Genomic DNA, 13,659 nt, shown 5'->3' with positions numbered 1-13,659 from the left:
TTTCTCTGAATCTTTTGATGATGTTAAGCACTGTAGATGATGAGATTTGCAAAGCCTTTGCAATTTCAGATTGAGAAACGTTGTTTTTAAAGTATTCCACAATCTTTTTACGCACTTTTTCACAGGTTGGAGAGCCTCTGCCCATCTTTACATCTGAGAAACTCTGCCTCTCTAAGACATCCCTTTTATAGCTAATCATGTTACAGACCTGATGTCAATTAACTTAATTAGTTGCTAGATGTTCCCCCAGCTGAATCTTTTCAAAATGTCTTGATTTTTCAGCCATTTCTTGCCCCTGTGCCAACTTTTTTGAGACCTGTGGCAGGCATCAAATTTGAAATTAGCTCATTTAGTGGATAAAAGTGTATATTTCTCTGTTTACACATTTGTTATGTTCTCTATGTTCTATTGTGAATAAAATATTGGCTCCTGTGATTTGAAGGTTTTTTAGTCTTCATTTTATTCAAATTGAAAAAAACGCCCCAACATTTTCAGAATTTTCAGAAGGGTTGTATTACAACAACTACAACTACAATTACAATACTTTATGGTTATTTTATTTTTTATTATTTTGCTTTGAAATGTTAGAAAACAACAAAGTTTTAAAAATGACAAAATAAAAAATTACAACCTTAGGAAGATGTTTGGCACATGTTGCATTTCCAAAAGCACATTATAAGCGATTCAAATTTACAGCACTTGCAGAGATGAAGTTTGTGTGGAGCTAAATGGGCTAAAACATATCATGTTCTCATGCAGGCGAGTAATACTCATATACTTGTGGATGCTGATTTTTACCCACATTTGGAGTCATGTTAATTTTACATCTAAAAATTAATTCCATTTATTGGTCCAGTTGTTAACAGAATTATTCTTGGGATGGAAAAGATAGATAACAAGACTCAATGATATTACAAACCATTCTACATACTGATTAGAGCTACATAAATAAAGGCCCTGAAATAAAGGGCTTCATTAATTTATGCATCTACAATCTATTGTCTCCCAAACGAACATGAACTCAACCTGCATGAAACAACAGCCTACTTCCACCCTGTGCTCCTCCCACTCCCTGCAGGGTCAGAGAGCTCCAGAGAAACATGTTGTCGAACTGTTCTTTTCCCAAGCAGTGTGCATGTTATTGGACAACAGAGACTAATCTGTAGTTGACACGCCTGACCCAACTTCATTTAAATAAACGCTGGGAGAATGCTTGCGGGCATCGTCTCAGCTAATTCACTGCATTATTTAAAGAGAGTCTGCAGGCATCTCAATCACCCAGCATTCACACAAATGTGATTGGGCTGAACTTTCTCTACAGCTTGTCTTGTTGGATTGCCCTCTTATCAGCTCACACTTACATACTGCCTTTTTTTTCTTCTTTCACTCGCTTGTGAAATTACTTTGGGTCGAGTTTTCAGACTCCCAAATTCACACATGGCGCACTTGCCTTTCTTGAAGCATATTTTCAGTAGTGAACCTTTGAGTGGTGACTGCCAATCATCTCAATCAATCAGCCTTTTTAAAATGACAGCGAGCCGAGAGCCATAATCGCTGGATGAAACAAGAACCCAGAGTTCTCTTAGAGTGCAGGTTGTTAAGTGAAAGAAAAATATACCAAAGAACAACATTCTTCATTATAACTGTCCTTTTCTTTCCGCTGGAAAATGTCTGACATATTTTTGAAGTGCCTTAAGTTTGAGAATTAATTTACAAAAGAGGAAACTCTGATGTCCATATTGTATAAAAGGGCTGTGAGATACATACATATATATATACATATATATATATATATATATATATATATATATGTATGTGTGTGTGTGTGTGTGTGTGTGTGTGTGTGTGTGTGTGTGTGTGTCGGGTCTTCTTTAGCACAAACTCCAGCATCAGTGAGGTGTGGCATGGAAGCGATCAGCCTGTGGCTCTGCTGAGCCACTATTAAGCCTTCAGCTCATCTGTATTGCTGGAGCTACTGTTTCTCATCTTTCTCTTGGAAATATCCCATAGATTCCATATGGGGTTCAGGTCAGGCATGTTGGCTGGCCAATCAAGCATAATATCATGGTCAGCGACCCACTTGGAAGTGGTTTTGGCACTGTGGACAGGTGTTAAAATCCTGCTGGAAAAGGAAATCAGCATCTCCATAAAGCTTGTCACCAGATGGAAGCATAAAGTGCTCCAAAATCTCTTGGTAGACGGCTGCATTGACTTTGGACTTGATAAAACACAATGGACCAACACCAGCATACGTCACAGCACCCCAAATCATCACTGACTTTGGAAACTTCACACTGGACTTCAAGCAGCTTGGATTCTGTGCCCCTCCATACTCCAGACCTTGATTTCCAATTGAAATGCAAAATTTACTTTTATCTGAAAAGAGGACTTTGGACCACTAAGCAACAGTCCAGTTCTTTTTCTACTAAGCCCAGGTAAGATGCTTCTGATGTGGTTTCTGTTTCAGAAGCGGCTTGGTAGCCCTTTTCCTGAAGACGTCTGAGTGTAGTGACTCTTGATGCACTGACTCCAGCATCAGTCCACTCCTTGAGAAGCTCTCACAAGTGTTTGAATCGGCTTTGCTTGACAGTATTCTCAAGCTTGTGGTCATCCCTGTTGCTTGTGCACCTTTTCCTACCCAATTTCTTCCTTCCAATCAACTTTGCATTTAATATGCTTTGATACAGCACTCTGTGAACAGTCACCCCTTTCAGTAATGACCTTCTATGACTTACCCTCTTTGTGGAGGGCGTCAATGATTGTCTTCTGGACCAATGCCAAGTCAGCAGTCTTCCGCATTATTGTGGTTTCAAAAAACAAGATATACCCGGAATTTATACTGTGGGGATGGTCATTTAATAAAACTCAAATCTAAATATTCTAATATTTTGAGATACTGGATATTTGACTTTCATGAGCTGTAAACTCTAATCATCAAAATTAAAACTTTAATTTAAAAAAACTTTTGAAATGTTTTACTTTACATGAAATGAATCTAGAATATATGAGTTTAACTTTTTGAAATAAGTAAAAGATTTTCCACGATATTCAATTTTTTTAGATGCACCTGTATATATATATTAGCATTAGGGGTGGGACAATAAATCGATAGGGCAATATATATCGTGATCCTTCTCCATGCGATACGACAATGGATATCTGGCGCAAAATATCGATATTTTAATTAATATCGTGCTCTAAATAGATTTCCCTGCTCCCAGCGTCTAAAAATGCGTGGAAATCACAACCGCGCCAATTCCAGCTTCTTTCCAAAAACACTCTGACTCTGAGCAACCATGAACCACGTTCTCTATGAAGATGGGGAAGCACGAGGAACCGAAGGATAAACAGATTTCCAGCCACTGAATTAGCTTTACTGCTATATATATATACAGTATATGTTTATGGAGATGAAAACTAAAAAACTGCCCCGGAACAGCTATCAGCGTGGTCCATAGTCACCGTTCACGTTATTATTGCAGAGAGCATATTCAGTTCATGAACCTCTCCGCTCGCAGTTTTATGTGAACAAAACTGGATACTCTCAGATATTACACGTGCGCATTATGCAGTGTGAACAGTGGGCACCGACCGGCCGAAACAAACCTGCACCTATGGCATGGAGGACGAAACAAAACCTTGTCAGAGCCACAAAGCGGCACAGAAGTGTGCAGTGTGTGTGCTTGCCATGCATCTACATTTGAAACAAGGAACCTGAGCACGCAAAAGACATGATGTGAACGGCTATTTTTTTATGTGGGGCTCCGTTTTTATGAGAGGAGTAGAAAGGTTGAGAAAGCACTCCAGGTAAAATTTGAAATGTACCAGGTTTATAAATATCTTGCACTTAACCTTTTCACAGGCATTTTGTTTAGACAGATATCGAGATGTATCATTATAGGATTTTCTAGAAATATATTGATTATCGTAGAATCACTGTATTGTGATATTATCGTTATCGTGAGCCATGTATCGTGATTATATTGTATCGTGAGGTACCCTGCGACTCCCACCCCTAATTGGCACACTTTTAAAAAGAGTACAAATTAAATAAGTATTGAGTTTTTTGACCAACTTAAGTAGAACTGAAGTACATCTTTATATGTAATTTCACAATTACTTCCCTTGTCTATTGCTGAAAAAAGGATAATTGTGTTGACATGCATTTATTTTTAAACTAACATATTCTTGAATATGATTTTGATTGAAACCAGTTAGTTATGTCAGTTAGTTACCTACCTGTACTTTTTATGGGCAAATATCAACTATTAAAAGTGAGTAGTTGTGCAAGCCTTATTGTCATCTTCATAATTTTAGGCAGTTATTTTTTTGTTTATATCATTTGTATTGATATTAGTGTATTTATAATTATATAAGCAAATAATTGTATAAGAACACACACACACACACACTGTTCTTATACAATTATATTAATAATTCTATAATAGTAAAGACACACAGAGTTCTTATGCTATTATATAATTATAGTAATAATTGTACAATATTAATCTCTTTTTCAGAAAGGATTCCTATAAGAATTACTACCAAATATGGTTTGTTGTCATTTAGATTTAGAAACATGCCGTGTTTACTAGCCAGTACAAAACTAACAAGTCAATTAGCAGTGTCGTTTCAAAGGACGCAAAGTAATATGCCAAACCTCAAATAGATTTTTTTCTTCTTCTTTCATCTTTGATTTTTCTCCATTATTAGACCTGGAAAGCACCCCGTTAGATTAGAATGCTTAGGCTACATCTCGTATTAAAGCGTTAAATAGTTCGGCTCGTAAATGTACTTATCTCTAACAGAGAGATTCACCTCTTACAACACACAGATGGGATCATCAGGGATCAACTAATGATTCCATGTATTTTGATTTCCCCCTTTTTTCTCCACATAAAATAGAGTTTAATAAAGTCTTAATTTCCTTAGCACATCATTATTATCTTTTGATATGGATGTGCCATCTGGCAAATGTTCAAGTGAAAGGAGATAAGAATGCGTAATGAGGATGTGGATGACTCTCCCAAATACACAGTCACAGAATCACAGGTGTATTGTGGTTAGTGGAATGAGGACACAGGCAGATGAGATCCTCATATTCTCAATAACAATAAAACCTGCACTTTGCTTCCAAAAGTAAAAGTTATCCGTTACACATAACCATATGTTATTGTGTTGGACTCAAAATTAAAAAAATTCAAGAGATTAGCTGGCAACCCATTTTGTGGTTTTGACAGCTGCTTTGACAGAATATGATGTTTTTCTCCAACAAACTCTTGGTTCTAACAGCAAACAGATGATAGCATTCTATGTTTATAAATGATCACAAGCATGAAATAATGCTCACAGTAGGAATCGAGTGAAAAATATTGCAATCCTTGAACAACAAAAACATGGTTTAAAGGGATAGTGCACTCAAAAATGAAAATTAAATGACTTTTTCTGCATAACATATAAGACATTTTGAAGAATGTTAGTGACCAAACAGTTTTGGACACCAGTAAATGGACAAAAACACTTTATCTTATTTCATGCTCCAATGAAGAAAGTAAATCATACAGGTTTAGAACGCCATGAGGGTGAATAAATAAATACAGAATTATAATTTTTTGGGTTACACTTTGGGTAACTTTGGTAACTACATGTCAACTAATTCTCATTCATTTGCAACTACATGTCTACTAACTCTCAGTAGGGTAGGTTTAGGCTTAGTAGAATAAGTTGACATATACTTGCAAAGTTTCTGATAGTCAGTACGTTGTATGTTGTGGACCCATCAATATAAAATGTTAGCAGATATTAAGCAGACAGTCTACTAATACTCTAATGACTGCTAGTTGACATGTAGTTGCAAAGTTACATACTATTAGTAGAATGTCTAAAGTGGACTATCGAAATAAAGTGTTACCATTTTTTGGAACCGTCCCAAATAATTTTTTAGCCTTCAAGTCATCCCAAACTCAAAGGAACCCACAATTTTGGAGAATATTTACTGGATGCTACTCACTTCCAAACAATACAAGTGGAATAAGCTCCAAACAGAACAAAAAATATGCACCATATTCCAGTTCTTTTGACACCATGTGAGAGGTTTGAGAGGTGAACGGATTAAAACCTTAAAAATTTTGCTTAACCACCGTGGTCACCATTCAATTCTGCTGTCCTGGAAAATAATAGCTTGGACATTCTGCTAAATAACTCTTTGTGTGTTCCAAAACACATGTGCGCGCATAAATGATGACAGAATGTGTATTTTTAGGTGAACTCTTCCTTAAATGTTACATAAACAACATCATCATCCAAAAATAATGCATTTGACTTAAGTAGAAACAACAGACACCCCGCAAGGCTGTGTGATGCCACGGTAAAAATATTTACCCAAATGTATAGCGGAAAGAAAATGAATCTTATCTTTGTGTCTCTGTGACAGTTGTTACCCTGCTAGGCCTGTCTTTGGCAGGATATTCATAGTTTTATCAGAGGAAACACTTGCAAGATGGCGAGGGCTTTGTTCTTTCATCAACCTCCTTTAATTAAATCTACCCATCTTCAGGCATTTCCGTGATCTTAGCAAACAAAAAACCGAAAGTGAGCACACCTAATTAAAGAAAGTCACTGTTAAAACAACCCGTCAAGACTGTGCAAGCGTTTGCAGACACACCGCGCTGAAAGGATGGCGGCTTCTTTCCTGTCAAGCTGCAGAATTTTCTCTCTTTCTCCCTCTGTCTCTCTCTCTCACAGTCAGTTCATGCTAAAATTATGTGTCATTAGCGAATTACACAGGTGCCAGAATGAGTTTATCATCTTCAGAATGTAAATCTTGCCTGTAACCGGAGGTGCTGCTTATAAAAACATCCTATCTCTTAAGCCAAATGAGAACGCCACACTGATAGGAGATTACCCTGCTCTGGTGCAGGCTGCTGCTGATGCCTCCCGGGCTAGGAACTGAGTTATGACGGGCTCGTTTCCTTAATCTTTATGCAACCCTAACGAGGAAACACACAGGGCCAAACAAAGGGAGGTGGAGGGGGGTAAACAACAGTGCGTCTGTTAGTGATGCTGCAGCTGTTGTTAAGCGGACAAACTTGGCTTATTGTGTTGCATTCGTGTCAGGAACATAGCGAGGATTCCTCTGATGAATTGTTCTCAACATTTCATGATGTCTGTCATAGATAAGTTTGTCAGAGTCTGACTGGGTGAAAGGTTATATCTATAGGCCGAGCATATATAAATAACCTCGAAATCCAGAGCTATTGGCAAGCCATTTGAATTTGGAAATGTAGTAGTGTTGCCCATGTGTTTTGATTGACTATTCATTGCTCTGTTGTAATTGTCAGATAGGCATCCATAGCTCAAGAAGGTCAATTCATAGATCTGATCTCAGACTAATGAACCTGTCAACATGGCCAGTTCATCTTGGACCTGTGCGGAGTGCTGCTATTCTGTTAAAGCCTGTTTCCATTTATTAACTCATGCTCACGACAAAATCCAAATTGTCAGAAATAGTGCAGAGCTGTATTATAGTACAACATTTCAAGCGATTAACTGCAATTAAAAAAGGTAATGTGTAAACACATTAATGAAAAAGTATTTTGGGTATGGTTCACTCATATCTGATATGTCATAATTGTTCAACTTTGATGATAATTAGATTCTGCTGTACTAAAACTACTAATGACTTCACTTTAGTTAAATATCTCGTCTGGATTTAAATTATAAATCAATTTGCTATTAGATGTTTTTCAGGAAGTTTCTCAGTGATTAGTACTGTCAAAACTTACTTTGAAAAACTGTGAGGGACAAACAAGACACTCATGTTTCTCATTAAAGAGAGCAGAATCTACTTTTTTCACCACATTAATTTTTACTTTGAAAGTGAATAATTTGAATAATTTTAATTTAATTTCCAGTGTAATATGAGTTACAAGTAACACAATTCTGGTTCGGTGTTGATATTCACTCACATTTATTTTTCCTTTGAAAGTGAATAACGCATTTCTGGATTGGTGTTGATGAAGGGGTATTTAAACCTTACTGTGCTGGTACATAAGACAAAAAAAAAATAAAAAAATTAGATTGAAAATGACATTGGTAATGTATTTCATGTTTGAAATCTGTTGTTCCCTGATAATGAGCATCGTCGATAGTATCTGAAGCATTGCTACTTCCATATCTTTCATATCACACCACCGACTCGCGTCTGTTGTTTCATACAAACTCAGCTCCTGTCATATTGCATCTCTGTTATAGTTATTAATAGCGTCATAAAATGAATTTGGAAAACGTCAGTTTTAATAGTAGTTTTAACATTGTAATGGATTATACAATTATAAAATAGGTTCGATTTTAAAACTGTTTATCTGAAATCAATATGTCCTTGTAATTATTAATGTGGTGAAAAGCAACTATTTTCATTAAGTCACAAATTAAAAGTCGCGATGAAATCTTTTGCCATAGTGTGATGTACATCCAATTGTAAAACATTATTGAAAAAGTAAAAATTGTAGAGCAGGGAATTTGGTTGGATCAGTTGTTGATTGAGTTTTGAGATGTGAGAGTTGCACTCCAAAATAGAGGCATCTGAATGCAAACTTACTAGGGCTGCGAGTAAATGATTGAAAAAGTCTGGTATACGTCACTATAGAGAAGTCTGTCGATTCAACCGGAAGATCCAATAAGATCAATAAAAAAAATTATTAAAAAAAAGAGATTATAGTGTGAATAGGATTATTTTTAATTTCATGATAACTTTAAAGCTGTCTGAAAGGGTACTTAAAATTATGATAAAGATTTAAAGAGATAGTTTGCATCAAAATTCATCATTAAAGGGATAGTTCACCCAAAAATGCAAATTCTGTCATTAATTAATCACCTTCATATTGTTCCAAACCTGTAAGACCTTTGTTCATCCTCAGAACGCAAATTAACATATTTTTTAAATCAGAGAGCTTTCTGACCCTGCATAGACAGCAATGGAACTACCACATTCAAGGCCCAAAAAGGTAGTAAGAACATTGTTTAAATGGCCCATGTGACTTCGGAGAAGACTGACAGAGAAGAGAAGTATTGTTTAATGAAGTCATTATTTTTGTTTTCTTTGTGCACAAAACGTATTCTCATAGCTGCATTAAATTACAGTTGGACCACTGATATCACATTAACTATTTTATGATGTCCTTACAACCATTCTGGGCCTTGAATGTGTCAGTTGCATTGCTGTCTATGTCAGAAAGCTCTCGGATTTCAACAAAAATATCTTAATTTGTGTTCTGAAGATGAATGAATGACATGAGGGTGAGTAATTAATGACAGAATTTTCATTTTTGGGTGAACTATCCCTTTAATGATTAATTTTGATGCAATGAATTAGTTTGCGTTTATACTTCAACTAAACATTCTCATTTATAGCCACATATACTGTACTCAGAAAAAAAAAAACTTTCATTGTTCTACAGTTGAGAGGTCAGACAACTTCTTGATGCTTCAGGCGTGCTGTAGCTTGCCTAAGAGCCAACACGTTCTTTACTGTCACTCAGTTTACAACAACAAAAAGCAACATGAAGTTTCCGCCCCTGAACGAGACCATCAGCATCGACCTTGAGAGGGGACAGCAGTCGTAGCGATACTGTGCAGGCCTGCTGTCACGTTCACATGCTAATGGAGCAGTGAGTGTCTGCTGCCCCACTTCCCCTTGCTCCTGTAAACGTGCAGATTGTCATTACCCGTGTTTATATGCAGAGATAACACGCCCAGAGCTAGATATCAATACAAAGAGTGAAAGGAGATTATGAGCAGCATTTAAAAGGGCGTCACTCACAAAAGAATGCATTAGGTAAAGGTCCGGATATAATGGATGTCAGCAGAGTGCCCTTGGTAGGGTGCACTGAATAAAAGCATGCAGATCGCCGCCACTGGTGTCCCAGACCGATCCGTGAGCCACTCCGTGATACACAGACAGTAGCTATGAATTTTAAAATGGATTTATACAAAATACAATAGATGGACAAGCTGTGGTGAAATTAAAATTCGCATCCCACAGATATTTGAGGTGACGATCAGAATCATTTTTCAACTTGACAGCCCCATGACCTCCTCTTTCAAGTCGCAAATGTAAAATTTTCCTGTGTTTTCTATATAGGGCCCTGCTTTATTTTGTTTGATTTAATGAAATTTTCATAATCAGAAAGAATGTCATTTTCAATTAAATTAATAAATGATTAACAGTTTAATAATTGATTAGAATTTTAATAATAACACTAAAATTAATAAATCCTGAAATTCTGTGTTCTCTGTTTTAATTTTTCTGCATTCTGGGATTTTTTATTTCTTTTTAATAATTATTTAATACAATTTTATTATCAAAAAAAGTATGAATACATAAACCATAACAATTTAATGACTCATTTAAAATGCAATCAAATGTAACAATTTATATGATTTCTTTATGTCATAATTTCAAGTTTAACAGAACATTTAAGTTCCTGTGTGTATCTGATATTAGTTTTATTAAATAAAATGGCAAAGTGAATTTTCAGAGCAACTTTTGTGTCCTTAAATGTGTAGGAGACGAAACTACACCACTCATTCAGACAGATACATGAAAAACTTGGAGACTTCATATTCAAATAGCTGTCTTTTTGCAGTTTAATATTCACAGACACTAGTCCATATTGTTTAATTTATTCATCCAAATTTTGCCAAATTGTGTAACGACTCACGTTAAACATTAAATTCCGTTTTTATGACTGGATTCCTCAATTAAGTCCTCGCTTCCTGCATCGTGGAAACATAGGGCCCTAAACAGTATATGTGTGTGTAAAGATGAATGGTGTGATATTAAGAGTTTATCTCATGATGAATGAAGGCTGTTGGCTTTGGGCATAAGCAAGAGCAGAACTCATCATTAACGAAGAGGGGCCACTAATGCCAAGCTGCTTGGAGCCCCAGGGCCTGCTGGGAATTGGGTGGCCCATTAGCTAAAGCCCTAAGGCTAACAACACCAGACCAAAAGTGCTCTCCATAACCTACATGCGCTAACACACTCCTCACACTCTCACACAGTATGTTCACTTCCACTTTCAGACCTCCGTCGGCTAAGCGGACGAGACCGAGGGGCTAAATGTTGACCAGAGTTGGACTCACTTAGTGTCAAGGTGTATTGTACTCTATCTGTCAAAGTCATTTGGATGATTGTGTCCTCTCCACACTGGTCTGCCTGACACGGCCCATTCCGGGTTGGGGAGAGTGCCTGAAACCCGAGCAGCGATCGAAAAAAAAAGCACCTTCCTTCCTTCTGACACATTCAAGGTAAGAAAAAGTTGAGTATTAGAGCATAGTAATCCCATAATTGATGTCAGATATGCGCTGGACCTTCGTGAGGAGCAGTGCTTCTCCTCGACGGTTGAGAGACGATACTGAATGAAAGGTGGAAATGAAAGGAAAGGGGGTTGAGTAGAAGCTGAGCTGTAACAGTATCCATTTGAAAGAGCATTGTGTCAGAAATTCGCTATCCAACCTAGCTGACACAGACATCCTTAAGGCTATTAATGCTTCAAGCCTGTGACCTGAGTAAAAAAGCAGACAAAACTGCTGCCCTGATAGAAATTCCAACAGACTTTGTCGAGCTTGTCCAAAAGTCCACATAAAAACTAAATGATTGTGGAGCGTCATCGGGGGGAATCCCACTATGACAGTCCTATATCATACAATACCATCTAGATAGTAAATAATACAAGCATAACAATTGCTCTAATTAAATTAAATGAATATTTATTAAATAAATTAGATTTTTTATTTTTTTTGGAAATTAATCAATTAAAAAAAAAAAAAAGAAAATCAGCAAATTAAACAGATTTATACTTAAACTTGATGATTCTGTGATCAAATGATGTCATTTTCAAAATTCAAGATTTTAAGACATTGTAACCAGGGAATAATTTAAAAGAAAGGCCGGGCAATGCTAATTTTTTCATTTGCACAGACATACTTTAACGCACAGAGTACATTCATATAGGATACAATGCACTCTTTCACTGGATTCACTGAAGTTTGCAAGGTTTATCAGTATTCAAAGACTTTACAAGACTAAAATATTTTCTGAATGCCAGTATACTAAAAAGGTATTACAGTGTTTACATTTCTATTGTTAAACAAAGACTGTAAACTAATTAAGACAGATTGAGAGCTCCTGTGCAGTTCTCGGCACTGTCAAAATAAAAGTAGCAATCACGGCAATTATCAGCCACACAGAAAAGATTATTAAAAATTAAGAAGAAAAAAATGGGGAAAAAACACAGAAAATCTAATTTTCTAAATTAAAAATGCCAGATGTTAGCTGGTATATCAGCTTTGGCTATATATTGGTTGACCACTAACACAATAAAATATCACAAAAATGCAAGCTCAAAGAAATATTAGGAGGTTACTAACCCTAACCCACATTTTAAAGGGGTTCTTGAAATCCAATTAAATCAGATACAAGATTACCAAATTACCATTTTTATTAACCTGCAGGTTAGCAGTTTTGTGATTTAAAATTCCTATTAGGAAGACTATTAAAACAGCCTCACCATGAATGTGGAGACAAGGATCATTTAAAGAGCAGAGAAAAAAACATATGTAACTTCACATTTTCTTTTCAATTCATTATCCACCTCCCTCTTTTAGTTCCATGTCTCCTGGAAGCATAGCAAATGAGACGGATTAGGGTTTAATGAAAGCTCTGAGACCAAGCAAAAGCAGAAGTAAAGAAAATCAATGTGGGCCATCTTAGGAGCCGAGCTTAGAAATGGAACCTGAAATATACCCCACCACTGAAACCCACCGACTTACACGGTGAATATTCCTCCTTTTCTCAAACTGAATTTGAACATATCAGACTTGTATACCCTCAGGAATCCCCTTCTCTTTCGCCTGTAAGTCTGTCAGAGGAAACGGAAAGAAAATATATATCAAAAGGACATTAACCTTTACCACCCCATTCAAAGATGGGACCTCAATTAACAGAAGTAAATAATCCTTGTAATTACCCCTTGGCCATACTCAGCTGGCATAAAACCTACTAAATGGACCGTTGCAGCATAAAATGGGTATCTAATTAATAATAATAATAAAAAAAAAATAGAGAGAGAGATTGTGATAAAGCAAAGTGACGAAGGCAAAAGCTATTGATATTTAGATGTAATATAAGGGAGGCTGGGGCAAGTTGTCACATGCCAGAGCAAAGCGTGTTATTACTATAAAGCTTATTCATTTCATTTTTTTATTCAATAATTTATGTATATTCACCTTGTACATTTTCTGCAGTTTCATGGAATATTTTGCATTTCATAGTTGGTTTACTGTTATAATTTTGCTGGGAAATAAATAAATAAATGAAAAGCCTATTAATATCAGGTTCCACTGTGACAACTTGCCTCATAGTGTGACAACATTATTTATTTATTTATTTTATTTACTTAGTTAGCCAACATTTTGAGGTATGTGCATGGCTGTACAGTTAATTGAAAAAAAAAAAATGCCCTGGAAAAAATATTCACTAGGGTAAAAAAGTGCAGCAACTACCCCCAGTCTTCCAAACACTGTTAAAAAAAAGCACTTCATCAAGTCAAACATATTATTTAATATGACTAAATCAAGCTGACAATTTTGACTTAC

At 36.2% G+C, this 13,659-nt stretch overlaps 1 protein-coding gene across 1 annotated transcript in view; it reads right to left on the bottom strand.

Annotated features, from left to right (window-relative positions):
• Nucleotides 1-13,659, bottom strand: part of LOC306879407 (uncharacterized protein) — a 143,145-nt gene that overhangs the window by 65,476 nt on the left and 64,010 nt on the right. The window lies entirely within an intron of this gene.

Source organism: Barbus barbus (assembly GCF_936440315.1).
Source record: "Barbus barbus genome assembly, chromosome: 13".
NCBI classification, from domain to species: Eukaryota; Metazoa; Chordata; class Actinopteri; order Cypriniformes; family Cyprinidae; genus Barbus; species Barbus barbus.
Note: the sequence above shows the minus strand (reverse complement) of the source record. Positions and strands in the feature narration are given on the sequence as shown.